This window comes from Pinus tabuliformis, chromosome 5_2, assembly GCF_031772625.1.
Source record: "Pinus tabuliformis cultivar Carrire ecotype Pingquan chromosome 5_2, CPIR1, whole genome shotgun sequence".
In the NCBI taxonomy this organism is placed as follows: domain Eukaryota; kingdom Viridiplantae; phylum Streptophyta; class Pinopsida; order Pinales; family Pinaceae; genus Pinus; species Pinus tabuliformis.
Window position 1 is genome coordinate 1,058,931,715 of NC_142306.1, and position 13,819 is coordinate 1,058,945,533.

Here is a 13,819-nt window from a genome sequence, read left to right on the forward strand (position 1 = left end):
CTTCACTACAGGAAGACCCAACGCTACAGCAGTTAGAGACAAACGCGCGGGAGTTGCAGCAAGCCTATGCCAATGTCTGGGGGACCGTGCAGACGGTCGCCCTTACTCAGCGATTGGCCAAGATGAGGGAGGCCTAGGCTCTGAAGGAACAAGTGGACGTCGCACGCCAAAAAGAAGCAGTGATTACAGCATGCATCCAACCTTGGCTCGAAGAAGCATTCACGGTCACCGCCACAATCGAGGGAAAGCTAGCCCAGATGCAGGGTACATATGTGCTAAGGGAAGAAGGTGCCTCTGACAACGATGCATCGGAGAGTCGTGCACAACTGGTACAGCGGACAGCAGAAGAATGTGTGGCAGACGTCAGTGAAGCACAAAAGTTGTTGGATGGACTCCGTGCGAAGATCACTGCACCAGCCAAGTGACTCGGGACGAGTCACGATGATTGTGTTGGGGGCCTGTTGGGCAGCGGATCCCCCAATAGTGGGTTTTTGGGGCTTGTAGCCTGAGTTTTGGTCAATGTAATGTAAAGACCCCACAAAATGCGGGCACGGAGTGCGAGAGTCTAGGGTTGTCCAACCTAAAATAATATAATTTAATGTATGTTATGTTGGCCTACCCATGGTCCACGGACCATGGGATTGTTTAAATAGAGTGAGGCTTTAAGTGTAAAGGCAGTTTTAGTCGAAGCTTTGAGACATAATATGGTTTTGGGCTAAGGAATTCGCTCTAAGTTTGTAAGTCCGAGTCTTGGGTTGTAGTAGTAGGAAGAGGCTTTGCAGTTGTGTGCGCAAAGGCCTGGTAGAGTCTGCAGTTGTGTGCGTGGACCCTTGCAGCTGAGTGCGCAGGGCGGAGTTGTGATTGTATTGGAACAGAGGTTTAATAAAAGATAATTTGATTCTAAAATGTTGTGCGTCTGCTCATAGATCTGTGTGTTTATACTTCTGTTATATCTTTGCATCTCTTTATAGTTTATGATTGCGCGCACTTGTTACAAATGTTGAATGATTGATGAGAATATTGGGCCCACATGATTAAGTTAAGATCTATACCAATAACACAGTAAGGTTGAAGGATCTAGATAGCGTCTCGTCGCGCTCTGTATAGAGCTGCAAGGAGCAGTCGCACCAGTTGCGAAGGACAGACGACTGCGCGAAGCAGGGTAAGCACACAGGATTTGTTCGCGAACTTCCCAGACCATATCAAGACATCCCTAAGGTGCGGAAACCTGGTTCCAACACCCTCCCATACTACCTCGGGTGAAACCTCAATCCGCGCACCACAGACTATTGCCGAAAGGGTCGGTAGTTTCGGGATTTGTTTGGCTAAATCACTTCTGAACCTGGGTCAGGCCCCATCAAGCCAACACCAAGAATTGCATTAAGCATTCCAGAGTTGGTGGTAATCCTTAAACCATCAAAAGTTGAGACCTCCCTTTTCAGGTTGAGGTTCTCCCTTTTATGCAGGGTGAGACCTCCCTTTCAAAGTTGAAGGTTTCCCTCTTCAAAACATGAGGAGAAGTTCCTCTAGCAGAAGACCTCAGCTTCATGCCAAATTTGGAAGAGTTTTGGGAACTGCACTAAGCACTCCAGTGTTGGTGGTCATCCTTAAACCAGCCCCTTTATACCAACATTTCAGAGAGCACATTCGGCCTATTGTTGCCATGCATTTTGCACATTTTGTACTCCAACTCTATTATTGGACTCATACATGCCCCTACAGATTAAGGGGGGGAATGTTGGACACCTAATCCTCTAAGGATTATGGTGTGGAAGATAAACAGTCAAAGGGAGTCCAAGAGACCTTGGAATATGGAATCCAATGGTCACTCCCATGTATTATAAATGTGTATCATTGTTAATAGTAAATGTATTCTCACTTTACCTTATTTTGTTGTCCACATTCCATCTATATCTAACAGATTTTATAAAAAGATTTAATAAAATTTACAACAAAATGCCACCAGACAATAAACCACCAGTGGCTGTAGCTAAAGTTAGATTTTTTAAAGGTTTTGATGATAATTTTTTTTGTTATGCTAGAGAGAACATCTGTCACCCTAGCAGACATGCAAACCAATTCTATTGAAGTTGAAGCTAATAGGTCAGCATCAGTGAAACTTAAGGCAAAGGCAGAAAAAACTGAGAGAAAAAAGAAAGGTAGGGAAGAAGGTACTTGTTCTTCTAAAAATAAGAGTGAAGATAATAAAATAGATTAAATTAATTCTCTACTAAGAAATATTTCAAATAAAATTTCAAAATTTGAAGCACAACCTAGAGTAGTTCAACCAACATCATATAGACCTCAAGTTCAGTATTAAATACTTTTTCATCCTCAAATATTGCAAAGACCTAATACCAATCAACAAATTCAACCCCCACTAATGATTGACAATCAAGAACCTGAAGAAACTAGTCCTATAGTTACAAACAATATCAATTATTTCGATTATCGCTATAATTCCAATTTCTCTTGATCATCCTTCAGTTCAAAGTCAAGAGGCTTCCCAAGCTTCTAAATATAAGGCCTTCTTTGAAATTATTATTGCGGAATTAGACAGAAGATATGATTTGAGACCAAGACCAGGACCTAGTAGACCAACTAAAAACGTCACTATTAATGATTCTCTGGTCAAAACAACTAAAACAAAAACAATAGTAATTCAACCTTTACATCAACCAAATGAACAAAATAATTTTGAAAAGATTGTTCCAACAACTTTCAATGTCGAGAAAGAATTAGAGAGAGTCAAGGTTCCCATTCCATTACCTCAATTCTATAAAAACCGAGGTTACAAGAACCAAATGTCAAAATGGATTCAATCTTCAAGTGTTGATGTTGAGGGAGATGTGATTAGTTTACAGGATGAAAAACCTTTAGTGGTTTTTGGTATATGATTGATGAAAATGTCCCTCCCTTCTATGTTACTCTGAAGGTTCATGATTTTCTCTTATATAATTGTATGTTAGATTCTAGGGCCTCTCATAATCTAAATCCCAAATTAATTATGGACCAACTTCAATTACAAATCATAAGAGCTTATCATGATTTATACACCTTTGATTCAAAGAAGGTACCTTGTCTTGGATTAATCAAGGATTTAGTTGTAACTCTTGCTCAGATCCTTGTTAAGAGTGTAGTTTTAGATATTGTTGTTACAACTATTCCCCCAAAATTTTGGATGTTATTATCCAGATCTTGTTGTGCCAAGTTAGGGGGAAGTCTGCAAATGGATATGTATTTTGCTACAATTCCTATTTATGGGGGAGAACATCTTAGATTATACAGAGAGGTGAGATTTATTAATACTGTTTGCAAAGTTGATCAAGCAATAAATCATCCTATTTATGTTTTTGATCAAGATTTTGGTTGTTTCACTTTAACAATTAATGATCACCAAAAATTTTAACTTAGCATTGAACAGACTGTGAATAAACCCCGATGTATAAAAACTAGTGTTTGGAAGTTATACTTTGATGGAGCATTTTCCAAAGATGGAGCTAGAGTCGAAATTGTACTTATCTCTCTAAATAAGGGAAATAAACTCAATCTTTTAAGTTTTACTTTGATGTTACAAACAATGTTGCAGAGTATGAAGCCTTACATTTAGGACTAGAGTTAGCTAAAAGTATGAAAGTCCAAAACTTAAGTGTATTTAGTGACTCAGAATTAATTGTAAAACAAGTAAGAAATATATGCCAAGAAAACCATCCTAAGCTTAGATCTTATCGGAATGAGGTATGTGATTCTGTGGACAACTACTTTCAAACTTTTAACATTATAGCAATTCCTAGAGATGAAAATATTTATGCATATTCTTAGCAGTCTTTGTTAGCCCTTTCAAAAATCTTGATCCTATGCAATTACAATATCAAATCCAAGTAAAGTACAACCCTTTAATCCCTGACAATCTTAAACACCGGAAAGTTTTCGAAGATGATGAGAAATTAAAGATTTTCTTACAAACAATTGATGAATTTCTAGCTCTACAAATTGAAAAAGAACAAATCAATGAACATAAGTCAAATAATGAAAATGAAACTTCACAGTTAAATCATAAAATAGCTGATCATAATATCATTCAGTTGTCTAATAATTACATTTCAAAAGGATTAATTCCTCTTGAAAAACATTTTGATAATAATGATGTTTCAAAAACTTCATTATCAAGTTCACAACAAGAGGATGTTGAAGATTGTAATATTGGAACCAATGAAGAAATCATAAATGTAAAAATTTCAGCATCATTACCTAAGGAAACAAAAGACAAATATGTTAATATTTTGAAAGCATCATTACCTAAGGATGGGTGACCTCCCGGGAAGTCCTGGTTACCGGGTGCAAGCCCCGGAAGTGATGATTGACGTTATGTGATTTATATCACCAGTTTCAATCCCACTTCTTCACCCCTGTGAGCATCACCCGATGCAATGAGTGCTAAGTGAACTATTCAAATCATGAGAAAGTAGTCACTTACGACTACTTCTCATGGAAATGGTCATACGTGAATGACTTACTTAACGCAGTTGAATCCCAAAAATGATATCTAATATAATGCACTGCGTAAACCCCCTATACTTAAATTCAAAAAGAGTGAAGGGATCTCTACTTGAATGGTTCATGAGGCACAATACTTGCTAAGGTTTTGCAAATGGGGTAGCAAGCTAAGTGGGCTTGATTGTGGGGAAAACTCCACAGTTAAGCGCGCTTGAGCCAGAGGAGATCTGGGATGGGTGACCTCCCGGGAATTCCTGGTTACCGGGTGCAAGCCCCGGAAGTGATGATTGACGTTATGTGATTTATATCACCAGTTTCAATCCCACTTGTTCACCCCTGTGAGCATCACCCTATGCAATGAGTGCTAAGTGAACTATTCAAATCATGAGAAATTAGTCACTTACGACTGCTTCTCATGGAAATGGTCATACGTGAATGACTTACTTAACGCAGTTGAATCCCAAAAATGATATCTAATATAATGCACTGCGTAAACCCCCTATACTTAAATTCAAAAAGAGTGAAGGGATCTCTACTTGAATGGTTCATGAGGCACAATACTTGCTAAGGTTTTGCAAATGGGGTAGCAAGCTAAGTGGGCTTGATTGTGGGGAAAACTCCACAGTTAAGCGCGCTTGAGCCAGAGGAGATCTGGGATGGGTGACCTCCCGGGAAGTCCTGGTTACCGGGTGCAAGCCCCGGAAGTGATGATTGACGCTATGTGATTTATATCACCAGTTTCAATCCCACTTCTTCACCCCTGTGAGCATCACCTGATGCAATGAGTGCTAAGTGAACTATTCAAATCATGAGAAATTAGTCACTTACGACTACCTCTCATGGAAATGGTCATACATGAATGACTTACTTAACGCAGTTGAATCCCAAAAATGATATCTAATATAATGCACTGCGTAAACCCCCTATACTTAAATTCAAAAAGAGTGAAGGGATCTCTACTTGAATGGTTCATGAGGCACAATACTTGCTAAGGTTTTGCAAATGGGGTAGCAAGCTAAGTGGGCTTGATTGTGGGGAAAACTCCACAGTTAAGCGCGCTTGAGCCAGAGGAGATCTGGGATGGGTGACCTCCCGGGAAGTCCTGGTTACCGGGTGCAAGCCCCGGAAGTGATGATTGACGCTATGTGATTTATATCACCAGTTTCAATCCCACTTCTTCACCCCTGTGAGCATCACCCGATGCAATGAGTGCTAAGTGAACTATTCAAATCATGAGAAATTAGTCACTTACGACTACTTCTCATGGAAATGGTCATACATGAATGACTTACTTAACGCAGTTGAATCCCAAAAATGATATCTATTATAAAGATGTTTTTTCTTGGTCATATGAAGAACTTAAAACCTATGACACAACTCTTATTGAACATAAAATTCCTCTCAAGCCAAAAGCTAAACCTTTCAAACAGAAATTGAGAAGAATAAATCCAATTTTGCTTCCAACTATTGAAAAAGAACTTAAGAAATTGTTGGATGCAAAAATTATTATTCCCCTAAGATACTTTGATTGGATAGCAAACCTAGTTCTCGTTAGGAAGAAAAATGGTGAAATAAGACCGTGTGTAGACTTTAGAAACTTAAACAAACTATCTTTAAAGGACAATTATCCATTGCCCAAGATGATCAATTACTCCAAAAGGTTTTAGGCTCCAACAAAAGTTCAATGTTGGATGGCTTTTCTGGATACAATCAAATAGTGGTAAGTCCAGAAGATAGGGAAAAAACAACATTTGCAACTCCTTGGGGTACATTTATCTATGTTAGAATTCATTTTGGCTTAACCAATGCAGGAGCTACCTTTAAAAGAGAAATGGACCTAACATTTGTTGGTAAGGTTAACAAATTTGTTGTTATTTATCTGGATGATCTGACTATATTTTCAAGTTCTAATGAGAAACATTTAAAGCACTTGAGAAAGGTTTTTGATAGATGCAGGAAATATGGAATTTCACTCAATCCAAAGAAATCTATGTTTGTTATAAAGGAAGGAAAACTACTTGGACACATTATTTCAAAGGAAGGAGTAGTGATTGATCCAAAAAAAGTCTCGTCCATTGAGGTAATTAGCTTAGCTAGAAATAAAAAGGAAACAAAATTTTCTAGGAAAGATTATTTTTTTTAGAAGATTCATACCAAACTATGCTAAGATAGTCAAGGATAGTATTGATATGCTAAAGAAATAACATGAAGTCAAATGGACAGTGCAGGCAAGGTACGCTTTTACATAGATAAAGAAGTTATTTATGAAGCCCTAGTACTAGCTAATCCTAATTATTCAAATCACTTTAACGTTTTCTCCTTTGCCTATGATACTACCTTCGTTGTTGTCTTATTGCAAAATAATGATAATAATATGACCAACCTATTTCCTTTTTCAGCAAATTAATTGGAGATGCTTAGCTAAAATATGATATCATTGAAAAGCAAGCCTATGCTCTTGTGCAAGCCTTAAAAGAATTCATATGTCCTTCATTCCCCTATTATTGCCTATGTCCCAAATAATGTTGTAAAGATTGTTTTAACACAACCTGATATAGATTGTAGGAGAAGAATATGGATTGCAAAAATACTAGAATTTGATTTAGATATCAAATCCATCAAATTGGTAAAAAGGTCAAGGTTTAGCCAAACTCTTGGTTGAATCAATTGTAAAGTTTTGGGAATCAACACTATCATGCAAGTATTAGGAGAGAAGAATACACAACAACCTTCTCAAAGTTCAGCAAAGATGAACACACAAGAACCTTCTCACAATCCAGGAGAGAAGAACACACGAGAACCTTATTCTACTACAAATTAAATTCCTCTTTGACTTCATATTGATGAAAATTTCCTATCATCTTAATGATATGTTGATATTATACATTTTCTCCGTGACTTTGAGTACCCTCTTGGATTCACAAAGAATCAATGTAGAACTATGTTGTGCTTTACAACAACCCCCCATTTCTTATCATTGTTTTAGAAAAACTATCATATGAAATGGGTCCCTTTTAGTTTTGATTGGTATCAATATTGTATTGTTCAAAAAGGTCCGAAAACAAAATGAAAAAACATTATGAAAACCTTTTTGATAAACCCATTTTGATCATAATAATAAAAATAATCAATCTTTTATCATTGCGATAAAGCGATCGCATATCGCAATAACATAGGGAGCATAGGTTAATGGCCCATTGGTTTTCGCCGATGCGATATCGCTATCGGCTATCGGCGATGTTTTATGCATGTTCTTAAAGCGCCCCAGGCCATTCACCCCGATGCGATGCGATTTCGCTATCGGCGATCGGCGATATGCTATTCATATTTTCATAGAGCACCCATACTCCCGATGCGATGCGATATCGCTATCGGCGATCGGGGATTTCAAAAAGTGTCAACATAAGGAGTTAAGTTTTCCCCGACGCCCGATTGCGATAAAGACAAAAGTGCAGATTTCAAAAAAAGCCGTTAAGACAGAGGGATATTACGATCTATTCATATTAAAAGCTTGATCTGTCGAACAGTGATTTACCTGCGCTCAACCGCCAAAATATCCAAGGCACGCTTAAACGAATCATTCGGCTGATTAATGATATGATGGGCATTTAAAGGATTGGCAGGTTTAAACGGCCATTTAATGTAATAATAAGTCCTGAAATCTTCCCATAGATTGTATTCGCGGCCATTTTAAAAGCTAATCCCCCACCACGCATTGATCAATTTATCAGTCTCACATTGGGTTTTCATTCCCAATTCTCTGTGTTATGTTCATTTTCACTTCTATGCAGAATTCATCCAAAGAAGAAAACTCAAGCAGAATGGGGAAGAAATCTAAGAAAACCACAGTCACTTCCGTTGCGCCAGCCACAGGACAAGCTGTCGCTGATCCAACAAACAAAAAGAAAGGATTGATATCTGATACTACATGTTCTGGTCTCGGCAGAACTACTTGGCAAAGTACCTACAATCTGATTGAAGTCGAAGAACCTAAAGTGACAACAGTACAAGCTTCTGCAGATTCAACTCGGAAATCTGATGGTACTTTAAAAGACCTGGCTGACTCCTTCCTTCATCGGATAGCAGCTCGGGAGCAAATTCTCCCATATACAGATGTAGTGCGATGGGCAATTGAGGAAATCCCGATCATGGACAGAACCTTCTGCACCAGAGACGGGAGAATTTTCGGGTCATTCAAGGCTGATGATTTGAGGCATATGTATCATTTGCCGGAGCCAAAGAAGAAGTACAACAAGGTATTTTTAGAGAAATTCCAAAAAGAGAATGAAGTGGAATCCGAACCCATCCGAGATTGGAGACAAAATCCAGCAAAACACAAACATGAATCTTACGGTAAGTACTCGGTTGATTCCCTATGTTCTCCTTATTGTTATGCTGGAATAATGATGTGTAGATTGTGGGGGTTGCACGACTCTTCTAATTTCACTATAGAAATGGTTCCCTTCATGGAAGCGGCGTGCAACAGTGAAATAATGGATTGGGCCACTATTCTCTCAGATAAACTATCAACAGCTGTTCTTGAGTTTAGAAATAAGACCCGCGTTACTGAAAGGCTAATTCCCCCATTCTATTACAGTGCCTATATTTTAGATACCTTGTGTTTTAATTCTGAATTTCCTGTGCTCGGCTGGAGGTGGATGCCACAAGACCCCATGCCTATTCACATATACCATCAAAAATTATGGAAATCCTCTTATAAGCACCATTTATACCAAGTCTGCAATGGCTTTCTGTTACCTATTCATTATTCTATTTTTGATAAACCTGCTCCCAAGATTTCCTACCAAACTGGGATTGATTTAACATCAGTAGGAAGATGGTTCGGGGAGGAAAATTTCACTTATATAAGAGATTTCGGTAGCCAAGCCGAACCTCACGTCCTTCCTTTGTACATACCTGATAAACTGCTGGCGAGGGAAATAGCTTACCAGATCATTGTTGAGAGTGTTACACAGACTCTCAAGAAAAATAAGAAGCAGGGCTGGCCCTCTTTTCCTTTGAGATGCGGTGTCTATACCTTGCATGATCTCAAACATGCAGAGAAAGAAGCTACAAAGATGAAATCATTAACTCTAGCAACTATCCCTAATAGGCAATTTGATCCCAACAAAGTCGCCTATAATGCACTCGAACAGGCCAAATTGTCAAAATTTGATCATAAAGAAGATATGCTTGATGACATGTTCTCCTCAGCTGAGTCAATAATGCAGGTTAAGGCATTTTCCAGAATAAAATATCAAGATGAAGGGTTGGTTGAATTTAAAAGACTTAGAGAACAGAGGTTGCAAACTCTGCCTCTAGATCTATTAGCAACAACCCCAACAACATCGTCAAGTGAGCCTGAACGGCAACAGTCAAAGGAGCCTCCGGTTACAATAATAGAACCAGAAAAGCCACAGGAGGGAACTCAGACTAAAGAGCAGGAGAAAGTGTGGGAGGAGACCCAGAGTAAAGAGCATAAACAGACCAACATTGAAGTAAATGTGGATACTCATATTGACCCAAAATTGCTCCAGGAATGGCATCAATTTGATTCTATTATCAGTGGTCTGGAATGTTCAAAGGACACCGAAACTTCAAAAGCAGCAGACACACAGGAAACCACTTCACAACAGTTTCTAAGTGGAACCAGCGACCCACCCATTTCAAAAGAAGTAGAAATAATACCAAAGGACCCCTCCGATCAAATCATTTTGCAGGTAGAAGAGATTCCTCCTTTGGATGTCTTCTACAGCCCAAGGCATAAAGCTGTAGTAAAACAACAGAGGAAAAGAAGAAGGATTGATCAACCTTCCCTTTTCCCAGAACAGACGGTCACGGGCAATGTGGTTTGGAAGGAGGAATTTGACCCCTCTGATGACCTGACAAAACTGTCACAATATGCTGGAGCCTATTCGGCAGCAACAATAGATAAGGCATCGGAGGTGAGTCTTTTACTGAAAACAAAAGACCAGGAAATTTTCTTATTACAGGCACAGCTGACTGAAGCAAAGCAGAAAGCGGAGCAGGCAGAACAGCAATTGTTGACACAACAGCAATTAAACAATCAACTAACTCAACAATTGCAGGCAGAAAAACAAAGGATTGACCACAGTGCAATCCAAAAGCAGAAAGAATTGTCAGAGGCCTTGGCACAATTGAAGGCAGCAAATGAGAAAATGTTGAAATCTAAAGATGAGCAAATTGCTCAATTATCAGCACAGCTGGAGAAGACAAAGGGCATTCCACAAGTAACTGAATTCATAGTATAAGCACTACAGATAAATACTGCATTGATAGCCCAAATTAAGCTTCTATGTCAACAAATCGCCCAGGCAGAGCCACTATGTGAATTAACGGCATCCATCAGTGATAAAGTAGAAAAGGCTAGGACGGAATTGGATCAAGCTGAAGAAATGATAGCTGCATTTCTTGACTGGCAAGATACTGATCAAGGACAAGCAGCGAATTTACCAAGAATTTTAGAGTCACATAAAGATATACTCTTTACAGAATGGCAGTCCCAGTTAATGAAAGCAGAGAGGGCAGTTTCAAGATGCAAATCAACTTCAAGCAATTTGGTTGAATTAGTTAATAACACTCTCTACTTGTCAAACATGATTTCCCAATGCACACCAGGAAAATTGACAGCGATGAAAACATTGGAGTAGTCATGTTATCCAGATCTAGAGGAAAAGGGAAGATTAATTGTTGGAATTAACAGTTTAACGTGGGACACCTATTGGTTCTTCTTGGTAAAACCACACACTCAGAGAGCCGCTCTCAAGTGCCTAACAGATGCAATCGGGTATATTATCCCCGATATTTAGGATGCCACCTATGCCGCCCAGCTCAGCTCTCGCCTCAACAGACCACCCGAAGTGGAGCCGATGCTTGCGATAAGTCAGCTCAGATTTAAAGGCAAACAGCCTACTTGATGATTCATGCCGCCGACTGCCAGATTGCTGAGAAAAATATTATCAAAATCTATTGATACCAATTAAGTAGGATTTCAGTTTCGTAGATAGTTAGATTAATTAAGTATTTATAGACCCTTTCATTGTTTTGGAAAGGGTCGTAAAGTTTTGTACTTGACTTAAAGACTGAAGTTGCACTATTGTGCTTCAGCCATATTCTTTTATGAAACTGGACCAGTTATTCTAATTTTGACAAGGAAGCTTTTATGCAAATGTACACTACTGTCTTTGTGTGAAAGTATTTTTGCGTTGAAGGAAGAATCTCAGATAGCCATTGATATTGGGAGTGTCTAGCAGCTCATATGGTACTATTATCTATGTCTGAATTCATTCTTTTCATATAAATTGTTATTTGATTACCTTTGCTATTATCGCATATATGTATGTGTTTTAACAGCGTTTCTTTATTCTTTCCATTATTGGATGTTTATGGGATGCCTTTCCTTTGATCATATATGTATCGATGATATATAAAGTGTAGCAATATTGCGCTGATCCCTTTGTTTAACGATTTAAGGAAAGTAATTCTTGAATGAATAAAAGTCCATGTTTATTGAATAGAGTCATCTACATGCGTGTTTATAAATATAGATCATCGAGCGCTACACTTTAAAAGTACAATAGTTCCCGGGATTAGTAGTAATTCTTTTATTTCGCCAATAGATCAAGTTATTCGCCTATCATTAGATTAGTCAACCAATCATTCATTCATTCCGTTTATCCATTTCTGGGAAACTGGTCCCACTATCCCCAGTCGGAGCCACCATTCCAAACGGAAAAGGAGTTGTAATAAGGTCCGGACCGGGTGGTTATCCCCCAATGTTGATACAACGATTTTCGGGGCATCAACATTTTTGGCACTAGAAGGAGGGCTCAACTGTGAATGGCAAGCAAACCTAAATCTGCAGGCCATTCTAAGAGTAATTCTCCCTCCGTATCTCCTCGTACTTCCCAATTGCATGCTGGTTCTCCAGTATCCAAACAAGAAGAAGAGGAATCAACTACCACTGCTCAAATCCATCATACTCCAGAACAATTAAGTCTTGAATCCCCTGAAGTTCAGTCCCTTATCCACAAACTTCAGAGCTTCTCGATTTCACCACAGAAATCTGAGGTATCACAAAGCAGTGTGACTTCGCAGTTTAATCTACCTCATCCTCTCACCAGACTTCAGAGCGAAAAGCTCGGTATTGAACCTACTGAGTTCCCTTTACCCAAAAGGAAAAAGGCGAAGAAATATACTGAAGGATCTGACAGTGAAGAGCTTTCATCCACATCCTCCATCTCACCTTCCCCTGTGCGAAGTCAACCATCCACTCCCCCTTTACATATTGTTGTCCATCAGGTATTAGGAGCTTTAACATCCCCGTCTGCTCACTCCGCAACATTATTTCCTTCCCGGACATTTGGAATTTCAACAGTAGCATCATCTGCTACTACTGTTATAATGGCAGATCCATGGACCAGGCCTGGTGCGGTCAACATGCCTGCACCATTGCATGCATTACCTGATGCTCCTGAAAAATGGCTACCCAAGTTTAACCCAGATGATGGGACCCAGGTTGCGGAACACATTAATAACTTCATGTTGGCAGTCAACTTGAAAGGAGTGACAGAACAAGATGTTGTTGTTAGACTTTTCCCTTATACTTTGCAAGGATCAGCAGGATCCTGGTATTTTTCTTTACCCTCTGGTTCCATTACCAGTTGGAACACTTGCCAAGAACAGTTTCTTACCAAGTATGGAGATGATAGGTCTTTGGCTACACTAATAAACGATCTCTCCAATCTTAGGATAGAGCATAGGGAACCAATTAAGGAATTTAATGCCCGATTCAATAAACTCTTGAATAAAATCCCAACGGCCTCCAAACCAAGTGAGCAAATCCGAAGCGAATGGTACATAACCGCCCTACCTGCCAATATAGCTATTTTTGTAGACAGGGTTGGCAAACCTACTTTAGCTGAAAACATGAAAGAAGCACTTGCTGTGGAGAAACGCATTAATGCTCTAGAAAAGAAAGCTGCTCTGGAAGACAGAAAAGCCAAAATAGTTTCTTTTAAAGATGATTCAAGGAAGAAAACCCCAAAAGATCCATATGACATGGAGGGTTTGCAAAAGGTCCTCAAGACTTTGTCAAACGAAATGGTTGAAATAAAGAAACAGGTAGCCGAAACCTCAACCAAAAGACTCTTTAGAAATTATAAGAAAACTGAATCAAAACCACCAAATGTTATATCGAATGCAGATTCAGACATTGAAGAAGGAGAAGAAGAAACAGCTACACCTACTGATGAAGAAGAGGAGATTGTTGAGTGTCACGGAATGTGGGATTTCATACTGC

General features: G+C 39.0%; 1 pseudogene across 1 annotated transcript in view; it reads left to right on the forward strand.

Moving 5' to 3' along the window:
- The first annotated feature begins 257 nt into the window (after positions 1–257).
- LOC149162876 (cell number regulator 13 pseudogene) overlaps positions 258–13,819 on the forward strand; it is a 162,073-nt pseudogene continuing 148,511 nt past the window's right edge. The window contains exon 1 of the transcript XR_016261463.1: positions 258–421. The product of XR_016261463.1 is annotated as a cell number regulator 13 pseudogene (transcript). The remainder of the gene's footprint in view (positions 422–13,819) is intronic.